Genomic DNA, 11,597 nt, shown 5'->3' on the forward strand with positions numbered 1-11,597 from the left:
TGCTACACATCTATGATTTGCATATCTATAACAATCAATGTAGAAACATAATTGATTAAATAACATCAACGCATATCATATCATTTCGTTTCATTTCCTTACTACGATGTGACTCAAGGTGCTTATATCTGAGAGCGACTGACGGCGAATCGATCAGATTTAACCTTGTAAGGTGGACCTAACCAACACGGCACATATTTGCCCCGTCGGACAATACGAGCCAACCATTCCCCTCCCCGCCTCGAACTACAGGACCGCCCCACCAGCGTATAGTCAGCCGAGCTCAACGAGAGACCACCAAAAGTAAATACATGCATCCCAATTCTCCGCGACTACTCGACTCGCCCTAAGGGGTGGGAAAAAGTCATGTACTGTAGCAGCACCGTCCAAATTAAACCGGCTTAAATGCACTAACCATTATCTTAATACTTAATCAAGTTACTGTGCACTTAAAACGGTGTAACCTGACAGGCTGTCGGGTAAAATCCCAATTAAACTACTGTACTCTAGGATCACAATTGCACTTAGACCCGTACGAAGACGAGCACAGGTGATACCAGCATACAGAAATCTTCAAATTAATTTACAACACAGGTTTTACAAAAAAATCGAATACAAACGACAGAGTTCAAAAGCACAGCGGAAGGTTAAAAACTGAGTTCTAAATACAATACGATAACCACGATGATGATACAAGGTGAGCTCCACATCCTGCCCACCGATGTGATGCCAACTTGCCCGATCTTCACGGGGAAGACGGGGCCCACACGACGGTCCACCCAGGAGGAAGCGGCTGTCCAATCCAGGACGCACACACCTCCTCAAAGTCAGCGGGGACACAACCTACTAAAAAGGGTTCAACAACAACCCTGAGTATACTAATACTCAGCAAGGCTTACCCGACTTTGGGTATACTTAGCCCATTACCTAGACATGCAAGGCTTTTTGGCTCTGGAGTTCTTTTGCTGAAAGGCTGCTAGAAGTGAATCCTTACTTTCAATATTTTAGCTCCATTTAGTACAGCGAGTATTAACTAAATTTGCCTAAACATCTAGAGCACACATGGTGGAGCAGATTATTCTTCAGTAACTCACAAAACAATATTTTCCATTCCTCTTTCATTCCACTTTCTTACTACGATGTGACAAAGTGACCAAGGTTCTCTTAACCGAGAGAGACGACGAATCGATCCGATTTAACCTTGCAAGGTGGACCTAACTCACACGACACACGTAAACCCCGTCGGGCCACACACGTCAACTGTTCCCATCATCACCCCGACGTCTGAATCACGCCTGCCAAAACCCGGGTGAAGGGTCCCTCACGGCGAACTCCCAGAGAACCCGGAGGCGACATACAATCCAACACCCGCCATCATCCCACTCTCAGAGTAGCAGGTCGCGATTCAAAGTATCGTTGCAAATCAGGTAATTAGCTTACCGGTTTCGACTACCTCCTACTTCCGGCATGTGGTTAGTACTGTTCAAACTCAGTCAACACTGCCAACAACGGAACGGTCCTCAATCGACACGGGCGGAGATTTCTTTTCATCCATTCCATACCATTAATCCAACTAATTTCCACCCGGTCTCCATTTCTCTTTATTCAACAATTCATTTCAAAGCCATAACTAAGGAATCAAGATCCTAAATCTCGCGAGTGACAGTAATCACTCGACTTTTACCGGAATCCTACTTAGCAAAGCATTGCTAACGATACCTGCACACTAGTATGGACTCACATGCACCTAGGGAGAACATGCATACTAGGGTTTCATATAACTCCTAAAACTTAAATGCACAAATACTTAAATAAACGTTGAATAATTTAAATTATGGTTTTGCTCCGGGGCTTGCCTTGCAGGTCAGCGGGGTTAACGGGGTCTTCTGGAGCGTGCTCAACGGCGTCCTCCTGCTGCTCTTCTGCTCGTGGCTCCTGTACCGACTCAGCAACTAGTTCGTGGACAGCTTCGTTCGTGGCGTCTACACGAATAAAAATATGCCATTGTAAGCATCTAGGCCCTCAAGGTATGTTTCGGTGATTAATGACAACCATTATTGTGACTAATGAGTTTGTGCAGCTTAATAGATCATTATCGCTCATTTGGTCATATGTCAAAAGAGGCCCCTCAATTTCGGTTATTCTAAAAGGCGATCTCGGTTTTCAACTTATATATGTCAAGGCTAAGGATCTTTCTAGTCCTAAGTGTCACAAGGTTGAGAAGGACACTTAGGTTAGTATAGGTTTTATAGTTTTGTAGTGATCGCACTATTAAGAGGGGTTAAGGCTTAGTAACTTGAGCATGGACATGGTCATTTGAAAATGGATGCACACTATGGTCACTCAGGTTTCTAGAAGTTCAAATAAGTGGTTCTCAAACTATATCTCAAGAATATTTGGATTTCATTCAAGACTCAAATCAGAAAAGACAAAATCAGAAAAAGTCTATACACCGGTTTAACCGACGCTCTCAATTTTCTATACGTCGGTTAAACGAAGTCAGCAGAGTCTGGACAAATTCAATACACCGGTTAAACCGACGTGTTTGAATTTAACGTCGGTGCATTAGTCCAGAGTTGGTTTTTCCAGGGCAATTCAAGTTCTATTCACCGGATTAACCGACGCTGTTTGAATCAAGACGTCGGTGCAATTGACCAGTGAGATGGTTTTTTCAGAGGAATTCAAAAGTTGTACTCACCGGTTAAACCGACGATAGGTTTGAGTTAACGTCGGTGCAGTTGTCCAGAGACTTGGTTTTTTAGTGGTTCAGTGGACAACTACACTCACCGGTTAAACCGATGCTACGTCGGTTAATCTGCCCCAGTTGTAACGGCTAGTTTTCAGAAGAGGCAGTTTACATTCACCGGTTAAACCGACGATGACAATGGGGGGTACGTCGGATTAACCGGCGCTACGCAGTTTTCTGGCAGCTTTTCTCCAACGGCTCTATTTGTGTGAGCTGCCTATATATACCCCTCCAATGGGTCATTTCGCTCACTCTTGACACCAGGCAACATCCAAACACTCATACCATAGTCAAGAGCCACCTTGAGCTTCATCATTCACATACTTGTGCATTCAATCAATCAAGAAGCAAGATTAAGGACTTGAGTAGAGAGAAGCTAGTGTGCATCCGTTCTTGGTGATCGGTTCTTGCTCAAGTGAAGGCCTTAGCTTGTTACTCTTGGTGATTGGCATCACCTAGGCGATCTTGGTGATCGAGGTGTTTCTCGCGGAGCTTGCCAAGGATTGTGGGAGCCCGGAGAAGAAGATTGTACGTGGCTTGATCTCCACCACGCCGGGATGGTGAACGGAGACTCTTAGTGAGCGCCCTCGTCTCGGTGACTTGGGAGGTGACAAGACTCTTTGAGAGTGTCACAACGTGGATTAGGGGTGTGTGCCAACACATCGATACCACGGGAAAAAATCCGGTTGTCTCTTGTCCATTCCTTTTATTCAAGCATTTTCCTTCATGCAATTTACTCATGTGCTTGACTTAGAGATCATAACTTAGCTCTACCTTGCTAGGCTTTACTTTGTTTTTATCTCTCTTAGCTTGTGTAGGTAGCTTAGTTATCCGGTTGGTGAATTGGTGCCCTACTAGTATTGCATAGGTTAAGGTTGCTTTACCTTGCTTTAGAATTTGAAAAAGGCCCAATTCACCCCCCCTCTTGGTCCATCGATCCTTACAATTGGTATCAGAGCCTCGTTGCTCATTTGGATCATTAGGCTTCACCGCCTAGAGCTATGGCCAAGATGGGTGGTTCGCCGCCTCACTTCGAGGGCAAGAACTTTGCCTATTGGAAAGTTCGCATGGCCGCATACCTTGATGCGATTGCCCCCGAAGTATGGTTGGCGACTAAGACCGGGTTCACCGGAACTCCCACCACCGAACAATTAAAATGGAATGCTAAGGCTAGAAATGCAATTTTCGAAGCCATTAGTGAGGAAGTCTTTGCTAGAGTTAATGGCATGGACTTAGCAAGTGATATATGGAAAGAACTAATTGAAATTCATGAAGGCTCCACAAAAGTCCGTGAACAAAAATATCACTTGTTTAGAGCTAAGTATGATTCTTTTAAAATGCTAGCTCATGAAAATTGCAATGATATGTACTCTCGCTTGAATGTCATTGTCAAGGACATTAATGCACTTGAAATATCCAAAATTGACAGTGCCTCCATCAATCGCAAGATTCTCATGCTCCTCCCGAAGCCCAAGTATAACATCATCAATGCTATGCTTCAAAAGGAGAATCTTGACACAATGGAAGTAGGAGAACTTGTGGGCGAAATTCGCGCTCATGAGATGAGTATCCTTGGTATGTCCGAAGAGCCAACTTCAAGCAAATCAATTGCTCTAAAGACCAAGGCAAACAAAGCCCGCAAGCTCAAGATGATCAAGCAAGATTCTAGCTCAAGCAATGAAGAAGATGATCATCATGAAAGCTCATCCGATGTTGAAGATGATGGAGAGCTTGCTCTTATGATGAGAAAGTTCACCCGCTTGAATGACAAGATCAACAAGAAGGGGTTCAACTTTGACTCTAAGAAGGGAATGTTCCGGCCAATGGATGTCAAGAACAAAATTTGCTACAATTGTGGAGAAAAAGGTCACATCCGTCCAAATTGCCCCAAGCCGGACAAAAGAAACAAGGATCACAAGAGCAAGCATCGCCATGATTCAAGCGATGATGAAGAAGAAGAAAGAAAGAACAAAAACAAGAGACTTGGGAAGAAAAAGAGCCATGACAAGAAGACCAAGCTCTTCCCAAAGAAGAAAGGGCACACCAAGAGAAGCTTCTTGGTGGAAAAACAAGAGTGGGTGACCGATGTCTCATCAAGCGAAGATTCAAGTGATGAAGAAGACATAGTCACCATCGCCCTCACAAATGAAGAACCATCACTACCTCCACCTCCAATGTGCCTCATGGCCAAAGGTAACTCTAAGGTATGTGAGAGTGAAGATGATAGTGATGATGAGCTTGACCCTAATGAGTTTGCTAACCTCATTAATGAGTATACATCCGTCATCAAGAGGGAAAAGGGCAAAGTCAAGATTCTTGAGAGCACTCGTGCAAAGTTAGAGCTTGCCCACTCCGATTTGCTTGGCAAGTACAATGACTTGCTCAAAAAGCACAATGAGTCACTTGTACTTGCTAAGCAAGTTGAAGAGAGCCACAAAAAGCTTAAACAAGAGCATAGGGAGTTGGCTCACAAGTATCAAGAACTTGAATTTGCCTATGAAGCAATTGACCCAAGTCTTGAGAACTTTGCTCATGAAACTATTGAGAAGGTCAATGCTTCTACTTCATGTGATGATCTACTCATTAATGCAAATGCTACTAATGCTTTGTCCGAGCTTGCACCTTCTAGGGAAAAGGAATTGATGGATCAAGTTGCAAGCCTCAAGAGTAGTGTGGAGAAACTCTCAAGAGGAGAATACATCCACAAAGAGATTCTCTTCAACAATGCCCGTGACTATGGCAAGAGAGGTCTTGGTTCATTTCCGGAGCCAAACATAGCCACTACTCCTTCTCTGGAGATCAAGATTAGCTTCATCAAGGAAGTTGGATCATATTGCCAACATTGCCAAGTCACCGGGCACCACACTAGGGAGTGCACTTTACCATCACGTCCTCTTCCTAAATTACCCAAGAATTACTCTTCAATATTTCAAAATAACCATTTTCTCTTGAGTAAGGTGAAGGGTAAGGTGAAGGCCAAATTCATTGGCAAACTCACTAAGGAGTCAAAGAAGAAGCTCCCCAAGCAACTTTGGGTCCCAAAAGCTCTTGTCACACATGTGCAAGGCCCAAAGCTTGTTTGGGTTCCTAAAACTCAAAAGTGAATTCTCATGTGTGTAGGTGAACTACAAAGCCGGTGGAAAACATTGGGTACTTGATAGCGGTTGCTCTCAACATATGACCGGCAATGATAGCATGTTCACCTCCCTTGAAGACCCCGGCGATCATGAACATGTCACCTATGGTGATAACTCAAGGGGAAAAGTTTTAGGTTTGGGTAGAATAGCAATCTCTAAAGATTTATCTATTTCTAATGTTTTGTTTGTAGAAGCACTTAGTTTTAATCTTATTTCAATTGCTCAATTGTGTGATCTTGGACTAACGTGTGCCTTTGACAAGAATGGTGTTGTAGTAACTCATGAAAAAGACAAGTCATTGGTATTCACGGGGTTTAGGCATGGCAACATTTACTTGGTGGATTTCTCCTCAAAGCAAACAAGCACCATGACATGCCTCTTCACCAAGTCTTCTCTTGGGTGGCTTTGGCATAGAAGAATTGCTCATATTGGCATGAGCAACCTCAAGAAAGCCCACAAGAGAGGGATGATCACCGGCTTGAAGGACGTCACCTTTGACAAGAACAAGCTATGTAAAGCATGTCAAGCCGGGAAGCAAGTTGCAACACATCATCCCATCAAGACGATGTTGTCTACCTCCAAGCCGCTCGAGCTACTACACATGGACCTCTTTGGTCCAACTACATACAAGAGCATTGGTGGTAACCTCTATTGCCTAGTAATTGTTGATGATTTTTCACGTTACACTTGGGTTATGTTTCTAGGCGATAAGGGTGAAACTCCGGAACTCTTCAAGACATTTGCAAGAAGAGCTCAAAGGGAGTACAACTCCCCAATTGTGAAGATCCGGAGTGACAACGGCACCGAATTCAAGAACATGAAGATTGAAGAATGGTGCGATGAAGAGGGCATCAAGCATGAGTTTTCCGCCACCTACACGCCTCAACAAAATGGAGTGGTGGAAAGAAAGAACAAGACTCTCATCACCCTAGCTAGAGCAATGTTGGATGATTATGGCACGTCCGAGAAGTTTTGGGCGGAAGCAATCAACACGGCGTGTCATGCATCCAACCGAGTATATCCTCACCGACTCCTCAAGAAAACTCCATATGAGCTCATCACCGGGAAGAAACCAAATATATCATACTTTCGAGTCTTTGGTTGCAAATGCTTCATCTATAAGAAGAAAAGGCTCGGTAAGTTTGAAAGTAGATGTGATGAAGGTTTCTTTCTTGGTTATGCATCAAACTCCAAAGCATATAGAGTATTCAATCAAACCTCCGGGTTAGTTGAAGAAACATGTGATGTGGAGTTTGATGAATCTAATGGCTCCCAAGAGGAGGTTGTTGGCTATGAGAATGTAGGTGATGAGGAGATTGATGAAGCTTTGAAGAATATGTCCATTGGGGATATCAAGCCGGAAGAGGTGCATGAAGACAATGATCAAGGGGGAGGACCTTCCTCATCTACACCAAGCACCTCCACGGCGCCCCAAGTGGATGAAGATCAAGAAAAAGATGATACACAACCTCAAGAAGATGTGCCAACGCCAACACCCCAAGTTCAAGAACAAGAAGAGCAAAGTGTTCCACAACAAGTACAAGTCACACATGATCCACCCCAACAAGCATCCACGCAAGTACCGCTAGTGAAGCATGGTCGCATCTCCAAGGATCATCCAATTGGTCAAATCATTGGTAGTCCATCAAAGGGAGTAAGAACTCGCTCTAAGCATGCTTCATTTTGCGAACATCACTCGTTTGTTTCTTGTATTGAACCCACTAGCATAGAGGAAGCGCTTGAGGACTCGGATTGGGTGATGGCCATGCAAGATGAGTTGAACAACTTCACCCGCAATGAAGTTTGGGTCCTCGAAGCTCCTCCAAAAGACAAGAACATCATCGGCACCAAGTGGGTCTTTCGGAACAAGCAAGATGAACATGGGGTGGTGATACGCAACAAAGCAAGACTTGTGGCAAAAGGGTTTTCTCAAGTCGAAGGTTTGGATTTTGGTGAAACCTTTGCTCCGGTCGCAAGACTTGAAGCTATCCGTATCCTTCTTGCTTACTCTTCACATCATAACATTAAGTTGTATCAAATGGATGTGAAAAGTGCATTCTTAAATGGCGTTATTAACGAACTTGTTTATGTTGAGCAACCTCCCGGGTTTGAAGATCCGAGGAATCCTAACCATGTTTATAGGTTGCACAAGGCACTCTATGGGCTAAAACAAGCTCCAAGGGCTTGGTATGAGAGGCTTCGTGACTTCCTAATCATGCAAGGCTTCAAGATCGGGAGGGTGGACACCACGTTGTTCACAAAAGACGTCAACGGGGATCTTTTCATTTGTCAAATTTATGTTGACGATATTATCTTTGGCTCAACTAATGATTTACTAAGCCATGAGTTTGCTACCATGATGTCTAGGGAATTCGAGATGTCCATGATTGGCGAATTGACCTTCTTCCTTGGTTTTCAAGTCAAACAAATGAAGGAAGGGACATTCATCCATCAAGAAAAATATACCAAAGATATCTTGAAGAAGTTCAAGATGGATGAGTGCAAGCCAATCAAGACACCCATGGCAACCAATGGGCATCTCGACTTGGATGTGGACGGTAAACCGATTGATCAATCCCTCTATCGTTCTATGATAGGGTCTTTGCTTTACCTTACCGCATCTAGGCCCGATATAATGTTTAGTGTGTGCTTGTGTGCCCGCTTTCAAGCTAACCCAAAGGAGTCACACCTTTCGGCTGTGAATAGGATCCTTCGGTATCTCAAGCACACTCCTAGCATAGGCTTGTGGTACCCCAAAGGCGCTAGTTTAGATCTCTTGGGATACTCGGATTCGGATTTTGCCGGAAGCCGTGTGGATCGCAAGAGTACCTCCGGGGGTTGCCACTTGCTTGGGCGTTCTCTAGTTTCTTGGTCGAGTAAGAAGCAAAATTCCGTGGCTTTGTCCACCGCGGAAGCGGAATATATAGCGGCCGGTGCATGTTGTGCCCAAATCCTATATATGAAGCAAACCCTTTTGGACTTTGGTGTGAAACTAGATAGGATCCCACTCCTTTGTGACAATGAAAGTGCCGTAAAAATTGCCAAGAATCCAGTTCAACACTCTCGCACAAAGCACATTGATATTCGCCATCACTTCTTGCGTGATCACGAAGCCAAGGGGGACATTTCCCTTCAAGGTGTGAGATCCGAGGAGCAATTGGCGGATATATTCACAAAACCTTTAGACGAGAGTACCTTTGTTAGGCTAAGGAATGAGCTTAATGTGTTAGATGCGGCAAACGTCATGTAAGTTGCCATGTCATATAGAAAAATGCATACATATAGGACACTTGTCTAACCATGGTAAGATAGTGATGAGCAAGGGTTTAGCTAGAGGTGGTGGTCCACTTGTTTTCCTCTAGGCTTGTAGAAAGGCTCATCATGAAGAAGCTTCCCGTGGGTTCAAACTTGACAAGTAGATCTTCATTTCTTGTTATGCATTTCTTGTCATATAGATGTGCACTTCATGTTCACTATACTTTCGCATGTGGTTGTAGTTTGCATCATCATTGCATGCGTAAGGGTCACAAAGGAGATCACTTGATGAAAATGAGACTTGTTTTCATATACAAGATCTTAATTCATGAAAAGTGAAAAGAGCAAAGTGTTAGGTGCGTTATTGCCTAGTGAGCAATGTCATGATGAGTTTGAAGCTTTCTATCTTCAATATTCCTATGACATGGCTCATACATTTTATTTGGCGCTTTGTCTCTCTTGCGGCTTTTCCTTGTGGTTAAAAAGAAATTTATTTAAGCAAGTGTGCTATCCTATTTATTTTGAGGGGTAAAGTCGCCTATGCAAGTCCATTAACTTGAGTTTATTTGAATTTTATAAGTTTATTGGACTTAGCATAGAAGAGTGAGCTGAGTGTGGGGTTTTTGGCTTCACCGGTTAAACCGACGTTCAATGGAGCATCATCATCGGTTTAACCGGCGTTACTAAAGTTTGTCTCAGCTCAGTCAAGTTTCAGGCGTTTAACCGGCGTATACAAAAGTCGCATCATCGGATCAACCGGTGATCATAAATACAAATCAGACCTAGCAATCAACCGGTGTTTTGATCAATCAACCGACGAGGTCACTTTTGACAGCATCGGTTCAACCGGCGTTCAAAAACAGATCTGGTAGAATCTCGGGTGAACTACACCGACGCAATCAACCGGCGTTCAAACCCTACGCGTCGGATCAACCGGTGTAAAGGAAAATCGCGGGTCCCACCTGTCATATATGAGTCGTGCTCGAGCCGCCGCCTCTCTTTCCTCTGTTTCGCCCGCATCCATCTTCGAGCCGCCGCCGCCTTCCCTTCGCGCCGCCGCCGTCTCTCCACCGCCGCCGCTCCGCCACAGCCCACGCGCCGCCGTGCGCCATCCGCGCCGCCGCTCGCCTGCACGTCGAAGTCGCCGCCGCCGCGCCCTCGCGCTCGCCCAGCGCCGCCCGTGCGCGCCTGCGCCGCCGCCTGCGCGCGTAGCCGCCGCCGCCGCCGCTCCACGCTACTCCACGCCGCTCCACGCCGCCACTGCCGGGCGCCGCCGTGCTCCACGCCTCCACACCGCAGCCGCAGCCACGCCGCAGCAGCACCCGATCAGAAGCTCGCCAGGTGCTCGACGATTTGCCTGAGCTCCCTTTTTCGCGCCGCGTTCGTGTTTCGCACACCGCCAGTCGAGATGGGTCGCGAGAAGAGGAAGGGTAAGGAAGTTGTGGTCGAGAAGCCCGCTCGCAAGCGGACTCGTGCAGAGAAGGAGGCCGAGAAGGCCGAGATGGTGGCCAAGGCCGCCGAGGAGCAGGCATCAGGCCGCGCTCGTCCGTTCCAGATCAGGGAGGACCCCAGAGGCAGAGGCAGAGGCAGGGGCATGGGCAGAGTGAGAGGTGCCAGGGCCACCAGAGCAGCGACAGCAGCAGCAGCAGAGTCAGATCAGTCAGATACAGCTGCAGATTCAGATACAGAGGCAGAGCAGTCCGAGCAGTCTCAGGGGCAGAGCACACAGGAGTCACCGACTCTACGACGGTCTGGCCGCACTCGGCAGACATCCCCAGCAGCAGAGACTTCACCAGCGACCGAGCGTCGCACTGGACCGAGGACGCGAGGAGGTCACCAGCCACAGGAGCCTCGCAGGTCCACAGCTGCAGCAGCAGCAGCTCGTAGAGCCGAGGCCCTAGAGGCCGAGCGCGCAGTGTTCCGTATGGACACTGTTGTGCGTCTGGAGCCAGGTGTGCTGCTCCAGAACTTGACCCGAGCCAATGCGGCCAAGGTCAAGAGGCTCAGGTGGAGTGTTGACGAGGAGGTCTGGTTCCCGGTGACCCGAGACAGCAGAGTCGACAGGAGGTTCTGGACTTTGCTACAGGCCAGTTTCTACGAGACCTACCAGAGGCGGGGCCACCGGATCTTTCAGCACAGGGTTCTTGACTGGGTCTCACTGAGGACAGCCGCAGGGGGAGCAGATGTGAGAGCACACTTTGCTCACTTCAGAGGTCTGCCTAGACTGCTAGAGATGGAGCAGAACCGTTATATCGAGGACTGGGTCAGAGTGTTCTACGCTACAGCTTGGATAGCCCCCGAGCGCAGAGCTGTACACTTCATGTTTGGAGGGCAGGACTTTGGTTTGTCGAGGGCGACCATTGCTGGTATTCTTGGAGTTGACCTGGTCGACGTCTCGCTGCACGAGAGGGTTTACGGGGACTCAGATCCACCCCGCAGGGCGATGGTTGGCGGGATTG

The sequence above is a fragment of the Panicum virgatum genome, chromosome 3N (assembly GCF_016808335.1).
Source record: "Panicum virgatum strain AP13 chromosome 3N, P.virgatum_v5, whole genome shotgun sequence".
Lineage (NCBI taxonomy): Eukaryota > Viridiplantae > Streptophyta > Magnoliopsida > Poales > Poaceae > Panicum > Panicum virgatum.